Genomic DNA, 14,860 nt, shown 5'->3' with positions numbered 1-14,860 from the left:
TTATTGTCTATCTATGCATGTTGAGATCATGGCCTTGAAGGCAATAGATGTGAAATGAATTGATGATTATGATGCATATATTTATGAAGTTGTGCTATGAAGGTTATGTATGAAATCCTTAATGCTAGCATGATGTTTAAAGTGTGTTGATGATGAGGAGTATAATGTGAATGATAATGTTAGGGATAAGGTGTGGTCTACATGATTGATTATGTTAAGTACTATTGTGGAATGACCCCTACCTATATGACCCCTATATGAATGTGTGATCATATACATGTTAGGAGTACCTATTCAATGTAGAATGTGTCCTTGTCTCCTATGATGAAGTGTGAGTGTGTGGTCTAGAATCCCTAAAGGCTTTATATGTGAATTGCTCATGATTTGGGGACATTGTGAATGTGTGGTGATTCCTTGAGGGGAAGTGCACTCAATATCAATGTTGTTGCTATTATGTCACTATGAGGACCAATATGCACACACACACTTTACATGTATAGCTATGAATATGATGTGTTATAGTGTCTATTGAAAAGTTAACTCTTATATGCACCCTTACATCTTATTATGCATGCAAAGTGTATGATTAGCAAGGTATGAATATGTGTTGTATAAAGGTGTTTATGTGAAAGGCTTTCTCACATATTTACACACATATGAATGAATGAATAAGGTTTATGATAATCTAGTGAAAGTGAGTCTCTTGAAAGGTGTCCTTAATTGTACTCTAAACTAGACTATGTTATGATTATGAATATGGTATTTGAGCTATATGATATGAGGGATTAAGTACCTAAAGCCTATTTTATGAACTAATGTTAAATAAAGGCTTAAAGATGTTTAAAAAGGGAATTGGAGCTTAGCACCGAGTGAACATGAAAAATGAGAGTGGGGGCTTCACGTTTAGCAAGTCTGGCTTCCCACAAGAGAACCTTCACGTTTAGCAAGTCCGGGTTCCCAACATAGATGTTGTCTCGTGAGATAGAAACCTCCACGCTTAGTAAGTCAAGGTTTTCTAGTAGCAATCTCCTTGTTCCATAACTACGTGCCCCCGTAGGTATTAGCTTAGTGGATCCACTAGATAGCTATTATGTATGTAGGTCCTACGTGGCAAGTAGTACCCTCACTTTTTGGTGTGGGAGTAGAACACCGAATTCCATGTAGCTCACATGGTCTATGTCGGTTATGGCAATGTCTCCCGAAAGTTAAGAAATGAACTAAGATAAGATTATGAACTCTAGTCATGATTTCTTGAAGAGTTACTTAGTGTAGGTAGGACTATGGACCCTACTTATGCATTGCACAAGTGGACTCTAAGGGAGGTTATGATTAGGCTCTTTATGTAATGAAGACTATGGTCTATGTATGTTAATATGAAAGCATGTTAAGGTTGACTTTACTTATGTCAAGACATGAAGTATGATTATGCATGTGAATTACACTTATGACTTCTTAATAGGTTTGATTAATATATGTGGGGTTATGGGACTCCATGTGTACATTGCACAAGTGAACTTGTGAAGGGGTTGTGAGGGTGGTTTACCTAAGATATGAACTAAATGGGTTATGACTAATGATATAGTAAAGGAATGAGTCCTTATATAATGTTATGAAGTATGTTGGTCTTATGTCTAATGTTAAATGAAGATGTTATGACTTGTTGAATATGATGTGCCTAGTCTATGGTGGCTTCCTAGGAACACTTGGTGTGAGTAGTATTATGGGATGCTACTTGCACATTACACTAGCGTGACTTGGGGTTGTCTTAGGTGATGGTTCCTACGTGAAGACTATGTTTTATGGTGTGCTTATGACTCTATGAATATATGTGGTTGGATTGATGAAGGATATATGTAAGTTCACCCTTGGTAACCTTAAGGTGATACATTGCACCAAATATTCCCTAAGGGTTGCTTGAGGAAAGGAGTTAAGATAAAGAGGAAGGTAATGTATTGTATGCATTGAATGTGCCTAAAATGTTATAAGCGGCTCTATGTGCTATTATGAATGGTTTCCATGTGTATGATGATGTATGTGCTTTATATTGTGCCTATTGTACTAAATGTTCTTGAAGTTTCTCAAAAAAGGCATGATGCATGGTTTCCAACTAAATGTCCTTTAAAAAGCATGTTTTGCATGGTTATCATACATAGTGCATTCTTGTACTAACACCATTCTTCTTCATCTTTTTACACCAAATGTAGGTGGTGGTGGCTAAAGAGCCTTTCCTAGAAGTGATGAGCTTGGCTTACTATTCCCAAGTTCGGGTGTGTCCTTAAAGATTCAAGGACCTTTATGTTAAAGAGTTTCCTTAAGTTCTATGTACTATATAGTAGTTTCCTTTGTATTGTAAGGGTTGTGTCCCTCTTGTGTTGTAGTCGTGTTTTAAGATGGCTACCTTAAGACGTAGTACTTCAATTTTGTACTAAAGGTTTAAATGAGGTGACTTTTAAGTCTTGTGTTATATTATGAAAAAGTTTTAAATTTTCCGTTATTTTTCTATGATAAATGCTATGACGAATGCTAAGGGCTTGTATAAGACCTCCGAGAGGTCGAATACATCGGTAACGACTAAAGGGTGCTCTCGGGTCGTTACAAGATTCGTGACCCAATTTTGATTCGTATCTACAATCTAGTTTCTGAACTGGATCCGTGTAGTTTATTTCTCAAATTTGTTTAAATTTCCTGTTGTTTATCAAATGACTGTTCTGAAAGGTTGCGAACTTTCAGAAACAATTATTTCTTAAGTGACTGTTCTAGAAGGTTGCAAACTTTAAAAACAAATATTTTGTTGCTATAATACCTGTAATTCCTCAGATTTTTCACTACAAAAATTTTAAACTACTTCTTTTTCTTCTTCACAACTAAATCTAGTATTCAATGTACTTTGCTTTTGTTGGGTGGTCCGCTGACATCATTGTTTTTGGTACTAATATACTAGTGAGTAAAAAACTTCTATCCTATGAGAATATATTCCTTTAACCTTAGCAACTTGATGTGAATAATTTTCTTGAGGAGACACTTCTTCTTGTCAATATTGTTTTTGTTACAGATTTTGTGTCTCTAGTTTTAATTTCTGATTTTATAACATCCTTCAAACTTTCCTTTTATATTATTTCTATAAAGTTATTGTTCTAAGTGTTTTACTAATGCAGACTATCACACAATCTTAAAGAAGTTATTATTTTAATTATTAATCTGTATTATTGTTTGGAGATTAAACCTTTGCGGTTTTCTACTCCATTGAAATTTAACAGTGTCTGATTTTTCGGAGACTAAAATCTTTTGATTTTTTACTCCCTTGATTTGAATAATATCAAAGCTTTGTCGAATAAATTAAACAATGTATTTGGTTCGAAGAATATAAAATCTTCACCAAATTGTTAAATAGAAAAGTTTGAATCAAGATTTCAATTTGAAGAATATTAAGACTTTGGAATATTAAAGTTGATACTTGTACAACAATTTGAAGAATATAAAAACTTTGTTGTTTCTATGATAAGTTTGCAATTCTATTTATTGCATATTGAATCAACTTTTGTCAATTTTGATAGTGAAAAATAGCAATTGAAAGTGCTATTACTTCTTTGACCATTGTTGCACCAAGTCAAACTGTTGTACCACTGATAAAGAAATCGGGAAAATTCTTTAGAATGAACTTCAAAGGATGACAATAAAAGATATTTTTCTGGCTTACCTCTCTTGGTATGCAGAAGTTCACCAATGGAGAAACTTCAATGCCGCTGTTGATATGCCAGAAAGGGAGAAATTCGTGACTGTTGAGGCATGGAAACAAACAAACTTCATATGCAAGGCCTATATCCTAAGTGGTCTCTTGGTTTGAATACAAGTTATGTTGGGATCAGTTATGCTGGGATAAGTTATGATATGATTAGTTATGCTGGGATTAATTTTTATTGCTTGCTTTGGTTTGTCATATTCAAACTTATATTCATTGCATAATTTCTAAGAAGGAAAAAATGACAATTATACCCCCCCCCCCCGAACTATCATTAATGGTATACAAATATCCTCCATCATACTTTTCGTTCATTAGTGCCCTTGACGTGCAAAAATCAGTGCACATTTTCCCCTCACACTAATGGAAGACTTATTTGGTACACGTGGCGCAATCCTACGTCTCAACCCGATTTGACCAATTATGTAACCCAAAATTCAAATACCCCGCCCATTACCCGTTTAACCCATCCAATTTACCCATTACCCACATAGATACCCCTGAACATCGGAGTTGCGGTAAAATTGAAGCGACAGGAGAAAATCCAGTTTGGGAAATGGAAGATATTCCCTTTGCGAGAAGTGATATGGTGATGTAACCAATCAGAGAAATTCTTAGGAACTCACGGTTTCCAAGTGGCATCAAATCCATGTTTAAACCCAGTTTTATACTAACCAAATGAACCTTTAGGACCCTGATTCATGATTTTGAACCCTAGTACAGTTCCAAGAATGTATCACTCCATAATCAATTTACTACCGGACGGTCGGATCTTGCTCGCCAGAAGTAACCCACACTTTTTCTACAAGTCTGCCGTGGACTTTCTGACGGAATTACGAATCGAAACATTTTCTCTAAAGTATTTATCAACATATAGAGCAACTCTTCGACCAGTAATAGTGGAATAACTGGAAAAACTCAAATACAGTGAGGATTTTGGGGTGGCGATAACAGTGGAGCTGCCGGTAGTTGGGATTATTGAGGTGAATTTAGCGAGTGCTCCATTTTCAACCCATTCATTTTCACAAGGGCAAAGGCTTATGAAATTTTAAGTAACGAGTGCAATTCCAAATGATGCCAAAAAATATAGAATCGGAAGTACAACACCGCCGGACGAGAAAGTGGTGCCGCCGAGATAATAGTTTATTTGTGTGGGTAATGGGTAAATCGGGTGGGTTACACAGTAATGGGCGAACATTTGAATTTTGGGTTAAATAATTGGTCAAATCAAGTTGAGCCATAGGATTGTGCCACGTGTACCAAATAAGTTTTTCGTTAGTGTGAGGGGAAAATGTACATTGATTTTTGGACAACAAGGACACTAAAGAACGAAAAGTATGAGGGAGGATATTTGTATACCATTAACGAAAGTTCAAGGGTATATGTTTCCTTTTTCCCAAAATAAGTTGTTTATTTACCCACCACCTTTTCTTTTTTTTTCTTTTTTTTTCTTTGCAAGTTTTAATTATTAATTCTTAGAAATAAAATTTTTCATCTTATTTAGCTTAAATATTTTTGGGTGTGCATTTCCATGATTGTGTCGTGTGTTTTTAAAATTAAACTTTCATCTTATTTAATTTAAAAATAAAACTTCCATCTTGTTTAACTTAAAAATAAAATTTCCATCTTATTTAGCTCAAAAATAAAACTTTCATCTTATTTAGCTCAAAAATAAAACTTTCATCTTATTTAGTTTAAAATTAAAACCTTCATCTTATTTAGCTTAAATATAAAAATTCCATTTTAAGTTTATTAAAAGTAAAAGAAATTCTATTATTAAAGTTATGTACATAGATTGGTTACATTCATGTTATGCCTCAATCGATTGTAGAATTAGGATCGTTCGGTTTCAGTTTCCAAGTGAGTAATTCTTAAAGTGTAAGGGTAGTGGCTCAATGTTATCTCTTACCTTAAGGCCAAAAAGATTATCCCTAAATGGTATATCTATCATCTTGTTCGGGTCAAGGATTCAAATTACGAAACCCCAACTTTTGAGTCAGTACCAGTGGTGAATGAGTTTCCAGAAGTGTTTCTAGAAGATCTTTTCAGAGTTCCTCCCGAAAGGGAAATCGACTTCGGAATAAATCTCCTGCTTTTACTTTGATAAACTCGATGTACCATTTCGGGCGGCCTGCTGGATTAGGCTTTGGATACCTTCTACTTTTATAATTTACATTTTTGGTAAGCTCGATGTATCATCCCAAGAGGCCCAATGATGCGTTTATGCGGGTTTTTAGTTAGCTCGATGTGTCATCCCAAAGGGCCCGTGGATACATCTATTTGGGTTAATGGCATTCAATTAAGCTTGAAGTATTATTACAGGTGGCTCGATGTTTCTTCCAGGCTTATGAATTTCCTTACTTGGTAGTTTACATTGGATGACTGTGTGTTATGGCCTTTAAGTGTTGGTTGCCTTGTGAGTTGTGTGTAGCTTGTGGTTGAATCTTGATATTATCATCTTATTCTCTACCGTGTTGTTAAAGTATCTTATAATTTCCCTTCAATTTCTAGAATCATTATGCTCCTTTTATATATTTGATATTTCTGAGCTCGATCATCTTAAGATGCCTACTGAATACTTGTATTTTGGTACTCAAACTGTACTTCTGCAGTTTTTCCTACGAGCCAACCCCAATGAGCGTTGGAATCCCCGTGGCTTTCATAGACTTAGATTGTGGTGAGCTCTTGGTGTTCAGTGACTTGCTGATGTCCTTTTTTGTATTGATACATTTTATATTCTAGATTAGTTGGTTCTCTGTATATATGACTTTTCTGTACTTAGTAGCCTCTTTATAGGTGACACTAGGTCCGTGGATTTGTTCTCGTGTTAGTTTGTCTTCTCGATCACTTTTGGGACATTTTTGTACATTTTGTATCGTATTACAAACTTATGACATGTCTCAATCTGTATATATATACACACCTCATTCTACTTCCGCTTATCCTTATTGTTATTCTTTAAATTGTTTCTTCCGCATCTTGTTTGGGTTAGACTTGTCCACTCGAGGGGTTATAGTGGACATCAACATGGCTAGATTTCGGGTCGTGACAGTGATAAATTGAAACCGAGTGAAACAATATTAATTACACTTTAGAATATAGTCTAAATTTCATTGGAACTCTTTTATCTAGAAGAATGTTAATTTCTTTTTTAAAAAAATTAAAAGACCCGTTGGGTCAGATATTATAAACTACTAAAATGTACACAAAGAGCTTCCCCAAAGTGCCAAAGCCCATAAAATCTGAAAATAAATGAACTAAAACAAAACAAACAAAAAAGGAACGCAATAAAAATAGAAAAAAGGGGAAAGATCTAGAATTGAAAAGTGAACACCTATATTTGGACATTTGAAGATCTTCAAGCTTCCTCAACAATGATGCCACATAGATCACCATTTTAGATCAGAAATCATATGGGTTGAGTTGTGTTTCAAGACAAACAACAGAGGTACACTCTCTTATCATCAGTATCATTTTTAGATCTATCCTTCAATTGATTGAATCTCTCAAGAAGATTGAGTAGATCTATGATTGAAACTAATTCAAAATTGGTATTTCTAGGCCCTCCATCAAACTACTCAATCGATCGAAACCATTTGAGAAAGGTCACTCGTAGCTAAATCGATAAATTTAGCTTTAATGAGGTAAATGTCATCTCCCTTTTGACTAATCCTTAAAACCATGTAATCCATTGATGCATCTCCTTTTCTGATGATCGAGGTCAAGAAGGACCATTCTAACTATTCAAACTAAGTATTGTATCGCCTACTTTTATTGGAATCAAATACTTATCTGACACACTCGAAGTAACTTGCAATTTCATTACCTAATCTTCAATGGATTGAATCCAATACAAAATTAATACCACCAAAAAAGACTCAATATTTCAATTGTTTATTACTTCAGAAACTGTTTTGAGCTAAACAAAGGTGAAACTGAATTAACCTTTGAGCCAATATCAATTTCGGTGAAAATTTATTTGACATCTTTAGGCCCTGATTTAGTACTTTTTGAACACCTCTATGTTGTTACTAGGGGAAAGTAGTGTCAACAAGATGAAATTTCTTAAGTCCTAAAAAGAAAGTCAAATAGAATCACCAAAATCCTCTTTTTCATCCTAGGGTCTGTATTTGTGATTTTTTTTTGTTCTTGTACAATCTTGTTTGATTCTTTTTATTGTGATTGTCTGTTGAAATCTTAAGATTGGTGTGCTTCTTTTATCTAGTATCATTATTATTCTTCATTCACTTGGAACTTCTTGTTCTGTTATAGATTCAATATTTACTTGCAAAACTAAAAATCAAGTTAGCAAAAAAAAAAATCAACAAGAGTGTTTCCCTCCCTTGAGGAGTGTTGTACTCTCAATGTGATAAGACTGTTGATTCAGTGGATAGTGTTGACCTCCATAGTCACACTCCAAGGGAACTTTCAGACTCCATTAATGATGTTAAACATAGCCAATGAATCTGATTCAATAATAATATTGGTAAACTGTTTTTCTAGGCAATATTGCAGCCCTTCAGTTATAGACTAGCCTCAACAACCAAATTAGTAGAATTAGAAATCCTTAATCCTTTGGAACCCACAAGAGATCCTTCATGATCTTTCAAACAGAAAGTTGTAGCACTAGGACTAGGATTACCTCTAGATGTCCCATCAGTAATGCAATTCAACCAACAATTAGGAGGTGGAATCCACCTTACAATTTTAGACTGATATACGTGTTAGTAATTTTTCAACATGATCACCATTTGTGGCCAAGTCGTAGGACAAGTTGTGTGAAACTTTAACCTTATAAAATTGGAAATGATAAAGCTAATCTCCCACATCACCTTGTTTGTAGTTATGACCCTCCATGCAAGATTGCCTTTCCCTCTTCCATATGAACCATAATATGATATTAGACATAGCATGGAAAATCACTCTCAACCTATCATTACCTTGTGCATTGTGTTGATTTCAGGTATCAGGACACTTCATCCAATACTAAGTGACAATGATCGTGAGTAGTAATATAACCCAACTAGTGAGTTGGGGTCGAGTCCCAAGAGAGTAGTACGTACATGAGAATTAATAGGCCAGTAAAAATATGCTCTAGTCAATCATAGCTAAAAACATTTACGAAATAAGCATAGCTTAAATTGAGTGTGATACAAGTGTCAAATATCAAAGGGGGGTTTTGTAATTATCAACTAAAATAACAAATAACAAGAAAATACTAATATGGAGATGGGATTCTTGGGATGTGATAGGATTATGGGCCAAGGTAAACAACCGGGTAGTTGCAATTAATAGTAAACCGCTGCAAATTAGTGAATAAGCTAGACTTTAGTGGGGGTAAACTTTCTCTAGAACAATTTACCTCGAATCAAATTGGTTTCTCTCGAACACCAATAAGCTGCAATGAAGCACAACCTTCGCTTTAGTCAAAAATTATTTACAATTAAAAACAAGGAGCCAGAAGATCAAACATAACAATTTTAGCTCAAAGCCTAAATATATAAATAAAACATCAATATTCACAAAAAAGTCACACAAAAGGTGGGACTCACCCCATCACAAATAAAGTCATTTGTCCTCAAATGCAAACAAAAATATCCAAAAGTTAAAATAAAGTGAGACAGAAAGGGAGGTAAAGAGGGAATCATGTTTACACAGTCGCTCCATCTGTCTAGGCATCAGTGCCCCGAGTCACCTAAGAAGAAACAACAGTACTAGACCCACTAGGAGATGTACTAGAAGTCTCGGTCAGTGATGTCTGGATCACCGACTGCATGATCGTCTCCTCAAGATCCAGCACGTCAACATAACTCAATGATCAGGATCGGGAATGGCAAGGAGGTCTGCTTCTGCTTGGCCCTCATGGTCATCTCCTACTCAATAAGAAGTCCCAGGTCGATGCTCTTCGGGGATATGATAGCTCCAAGACATGTTGTTTTAGGATGGCGCAGAATAGACTAGTTATGGGATGGCATTATGGTGCTACTGATGAAGCCAAACCAAAAATGAGCAGCAATGCTCAAGTCCCTCTTCTCTATGGGAACTCCTACCTCAATCCACCTCGGGGTGGTATCGGAAGTCAAAGGTGCCAGCCACCCCTTCAAGTCATTAAGGACTGAGAAACAGGCAATCCATCATAAAAGTGCGTAGAATGTAGAGCTCTACCTAGTACAATGTTACTATACTCACTGTTGCACCCAACTTCCTTACCCCAGACCATGACCGACTTCACCGGTCTGAACTCACTGGCCTTCTTCTTACTCTTCATCACCAACTCCTCATAGGCTGTATAGAACTCTCGGACCCATTAAGGAATGTAAGGGCCTCGGGGTCTGGTAAATTGGTTGAACCTATGGTAGCTGAGGGTGTCCCGCACATCAGAGCACTTGCCCTTCAGACCCTCTGTAGATAACAACATCTCCTCGAGGATAGTTCGCAAACCATCGCCTTTCAATCTATTGAGATGCCTCGGTGGAGGGACAACTGGTGGCACAGGAGCCACAGGAGGTGCCTGTGTTGGCACTGATTCTGCTGGTGTGGGAACTAGAGGGGCCCTGGCTGAAGTAGGGTGAGATCTTGCCCTGATCTCATTCTGTCGAGACTGCAGAGGTTGCTCATCCTCAGGCTCAGATAAATCAGCCCGGGAGCCAGTGGTCACCCTGTTAGAAATAGGCCTCTTTCCCTTGCCTTTATCATCCGGTGGAGGCTCATGCCTTCCTTTTTTTGAAGGATTTGAACCCCTTCATTTATCATGATACCATGCGTTCTTTTTCGGGGTGGCATGTCTATGTTTGTTCTTACCATATCTGCAAAATACTGGGAAAAAGTTAGAAGCATTTCAATTAAATTAACAAAAAATAGTTGCAGATAGACTCGTCGAACCACTCGGCGAGTCTCCGGATCGCTTTGGCAAGCTAGACCGGGCTCGCCGAAAGGATTGGCACAAAAATTCTTTCAAGTCGGCAAGGGAAAGACCTTTTGGAAAATCACTGACATCATTCGGCGAGCAAGGGTTGTCCCCCCGAAAGTTACAGTGCAAAAAGGGTTCAGGGGTGCAGACAAAGGGCGGTCAAGAATACTTTCGGGGAGTCGCCGAATGCCTTCGGCGACCTCAGGATTCTCAACGAATGCCTTCGGCGACCTTAGGATTCTCGCCGAAAGTTACACAACAAACATCAAATAAAATATGAAATTAAAGGCGAGATGGGGACATAGGCAAACCGCTGAGTGGTTCGGCGAACTCGACCTAGCTCGCCAAACGACCTAATGCGCCTATTTTCAACCCAACTTCTCGAATTCAACCCCGCAACCCTCGAAAACAAAATCAAAACATGCACAACTCAAATTCAAACAAGACCCATAACACCCATTGCCCCGGGATACTCAGACTTCTCCCAATTTTGCCAAATTTGGCCAATTGATGACTTTTTCCCTTATGACTGACGTCACTCGTTCTATCATTGGGTAACTTACGTCTTTCGGCACAAAAACAGGCTACTAAGACTTCACCCAACAACATGCAAGCACAACCCCTCACATTGTACCAATTTTAAAGCATAAAACTATGGGATTTTAACAATATACACATTACGAGCAAGGTATTCGAATTAAAACATGCATTCACACACTCAATCCAATCAGAGAGGCCCATCACACATCAACAACATAATATTGCTTGCATAAGAGTGCAAATTACTAAAAATAAATGTGGGGTTCAGAAAACCAACCTTTAATGCCAAGTGATAAAAACTGAAATGCTAGGCGGCAATGTAATCCAAATTTGGGCACCAATCAACAACTCAAATATAGTAATAAAGCAAGAAATATAGAAAATACTAAGCGGGTGTGAGTTTGTGAAAGTCGAAAGTGAGGGAAAGTGAAGAGTTTGTAAATTTGAACCTTTGGCCTTTTAAAAACCGTCTAGTTCTCGCCCATTCGACGACATTAGTCGAGCTCGCCGAACCACTTGGCAGCACGCCGAGTGATTACTTACATCGACGAGTTTGATAGGACCTCCAATTAAACTGGGGTCCCAACAGCAGTCTAGGTCTAGGTCGCCGACTGGACCTTTAGCTCGCCAATCTGCATTTTTCAAACACTTTCCACACTTTAACCTGCACAATCAATACACCATTATTTCTAAAATAAACAGAAAACGATAAAACCTTGGGTTGCCTCCCAAGAAGCGCCTTATTTAACGTTGTGACATGACGCAACTCCTCACTCAACCTCTATTTTTGGGGTTGACCTTAGTGTCACTAGGGAACCCCCCTTGGTCATTTGGGTAAAGATGAGGCAATGCATGACCCATGAGGGTTTCAGTTAGCTGGATAGATCTAGAGTGAGAGCCAATCATCTGATTTAGAACTTCAACATTGTCCCTCATCTCCTCTAGCACCCTATCTTGCTCATTGAGCTTTTGAAGAATGATTAATAGCGTATCCTCAACACATCTACTCTCATTGTCCTTAGACTTTCTCCGCTCATGAGGAGGTATGTATCTATCGTTTCTTTTGCATTGGACTTCAACCTCTAATATTTTCTTGGCCAAATCGTCCAACTGAGTTAATAGTGGGACCAGAGAGTGGTCTTCTTCCCTTTCTTGATTAGTCTCAGTCATTTGGCCACCGTTGTTATCAACTATGCTCAAAGTCTCTTCTTAGAAATAGCAACACACAAGCCAAAAATAAAAATTAAGTAATTATCACTATAACTAACAAGAAAAAAATTCAACTTAACTAAAAATTCTCAAATAACACCATTCCCCGGCCGCGGCCCCATTTTGATTTCACATATCAGGACACTTCATCCAATACTAAGTGCCAACGATCGTGAGTAGTAATATAACCCAACTAGTGAGTTGGGGTCGAGCCCCAAGGAAGTGGTACGTAGATGAGAATTAATAGGCAAGTAAAAATATGCTCTAGTCAATCATAGCAAAAAAACATTTACAAAATAAGCATAACTTAAATTGAGGGTGACACAAGTGTCAAATATCAAAGGGGTTTTTGTATCAACTAAAACAGCAAATAACACGAAAATACTAATATGGAGACGGGATTCTTGGGATGTGATAGGATTATGGGCCAAGGTAAACAACCGGGTAATTGCAATTAATAGTAAACCGCTGCAAATCAGTGAATAAGCTAGACTTTAGTTGGGGTAAACTTTCTCTCGATCAATTTACCCCGAATCAAATTGATTTCTCTCGACACCAATAAGCCGCAATGAAGCACAACCTTCACTTTAGTCCATTCACTCTCTCGAGTTGAATGTGTGGAAAGGGGTTTAGGATTCACTCTCTCGAGCTGAACCTACGACAACCCAATACCCACAGACCATCGAATCAGTAATTTTGGTTTTAAAACGTCTCTCTCTCGCAAGCCAAAAATACGAAGTTAAGATTGTATTTGCAACTACAACCCTATTAAATTCAACCACAATTACTGACCGAAATCACCTCTAAACAGCAAATAAACTATTAACTAACAATACCCAGTAGTTAAATCAACCCACACTCACATAATCACATCCCAAAAATTGGGGTTTTAGCTAGACATAGTAAAAAGATAGAAATCGATACCAAAATGTGTTTCCATCAACTGGGTACGATTAATATTATCTTTACAAATATCTAAGATGAAGAATCTTCAAGACCCACTTCTAAATTCTTAGAAATGGAAATCTTCAAATTTTCAAAGCTAAGGAAAAATGTCTCCAAAAACAGTTCTAAGTTCTAAAGCTGATTTATAAACTTGATATTGTAAAATTGCATCCTAAACTAAAAATTCAAACAAGTATTTATAGTTGTCAAAAAGTATGCTGCGAAGATCCAGTCGGCGTAGTTAATCGAGATCGCCGATCCAATTGGCGACCCACCCTTTGGCCAGTTGTATCTCCATTTTTCTTTTGCCTTCAGCATCCTTGAAGTTCTGTAACTTTGGGTGATAAGGCACTGCATCGCGAAACTGTTCGACAGCTCGCCGACTGCTCCTTTTTATCCCCGACTTGATTTTCTCCTTCGGGGCTTGTCATACTAGAACATTAGGTGAGACCAAGGCAATGTGGCGACTCACCTAAGGGGTTAGGCGATCCTCATGCCTTCTTTTCTTCGTTCTTTCAGCTGCCTTGTTCGTTTTTGCTCAATAGTGTCCATGCTTTGTCCCTCAATCCAAATACCTGAAATTCAAGGATTTACATTTATTGAGGAAAAATATGTATTTGAGGAAATTAAATCTATTAAAATAAAGCCCTAAATGAGTCCAAATCGTGGACTCATTATGTGTCTAATCTGAATCCATGGGCCTAAAATTCCAATAGTCCTAGCATAGCAACATAATCTGAAATAAAGGCAGCCACTTCTCCAAAGAGGAAAAGTTGATCAATAGTTTCTCGAACAGGAATCCAGCATTACTGGCACAAGTGAGATATGTTAGGGTTCCAACTGGACATAATATCAACAACATGTATGCTATGCCTCCAGATACTCCAACCAAAAAGAGAGATTTCGAAAGGTAATCCTTCCACCCAAATCTTCTTGTAGTCATCGAAATAATCATCCATATATTTGAGTGTCTCCCATGCTGATTTAACAATAAATTTGCCTATGCTAGATTTAATCCACCATGGTTTATCCATTTGACCAATATGCCTAACAATTTTCATATTTGATCTGACGTGTTCCATAACATGATTAGGCAAATGGTCCTACATTATTTCAAAATCCCAACCATATTCTTTAAGAAAAATATCAATATCAACCATAGATGACAACCCTGCACTTTGGCAAGAAGAGAAAATAAAGGACCAAGATTAGTCCAATCGTCAAACCATATACTAGAGGATCCTCCCTCTCATTCCCACCATATATTTTGTTCTTACACTTCTCTATTTTCTAACATTAAGTTCCACACTTGTGAAGTTCCTTTCCATTGAACAAGGATAGGAATATGCTTTTTACAATACTTATTCCACATGAAGTTTGCCCATAAAGAGCTTTGAGTTCTAAATTTTCACCACAACTTAACATACATTGCTTTAGACACAACACCCATAGATCTAAAACCCAAACCACCTTTAGTCCTTGGTGAGCAATTTTTTTCCCAGGTAGCCCAATGCTTG

The sequence above is a fragment of the Solanum stenotomum genome, chromosome 1 (assembly GCF_019186545.1).
Source record: "Solanum stenotomum isolate F172 chromosome 1, ASM1918654v1, whole genome shotgun sequence".
Taxonomy (NCBI): Eukaryota; Viridiplantae; Streptophyta; class Magnoliopsida; order Solanales; family Solanaceae; genus Solanum; species Solanum stenotomum.
Note: the sequence above shows the minus strand (reverse complement) of the source record.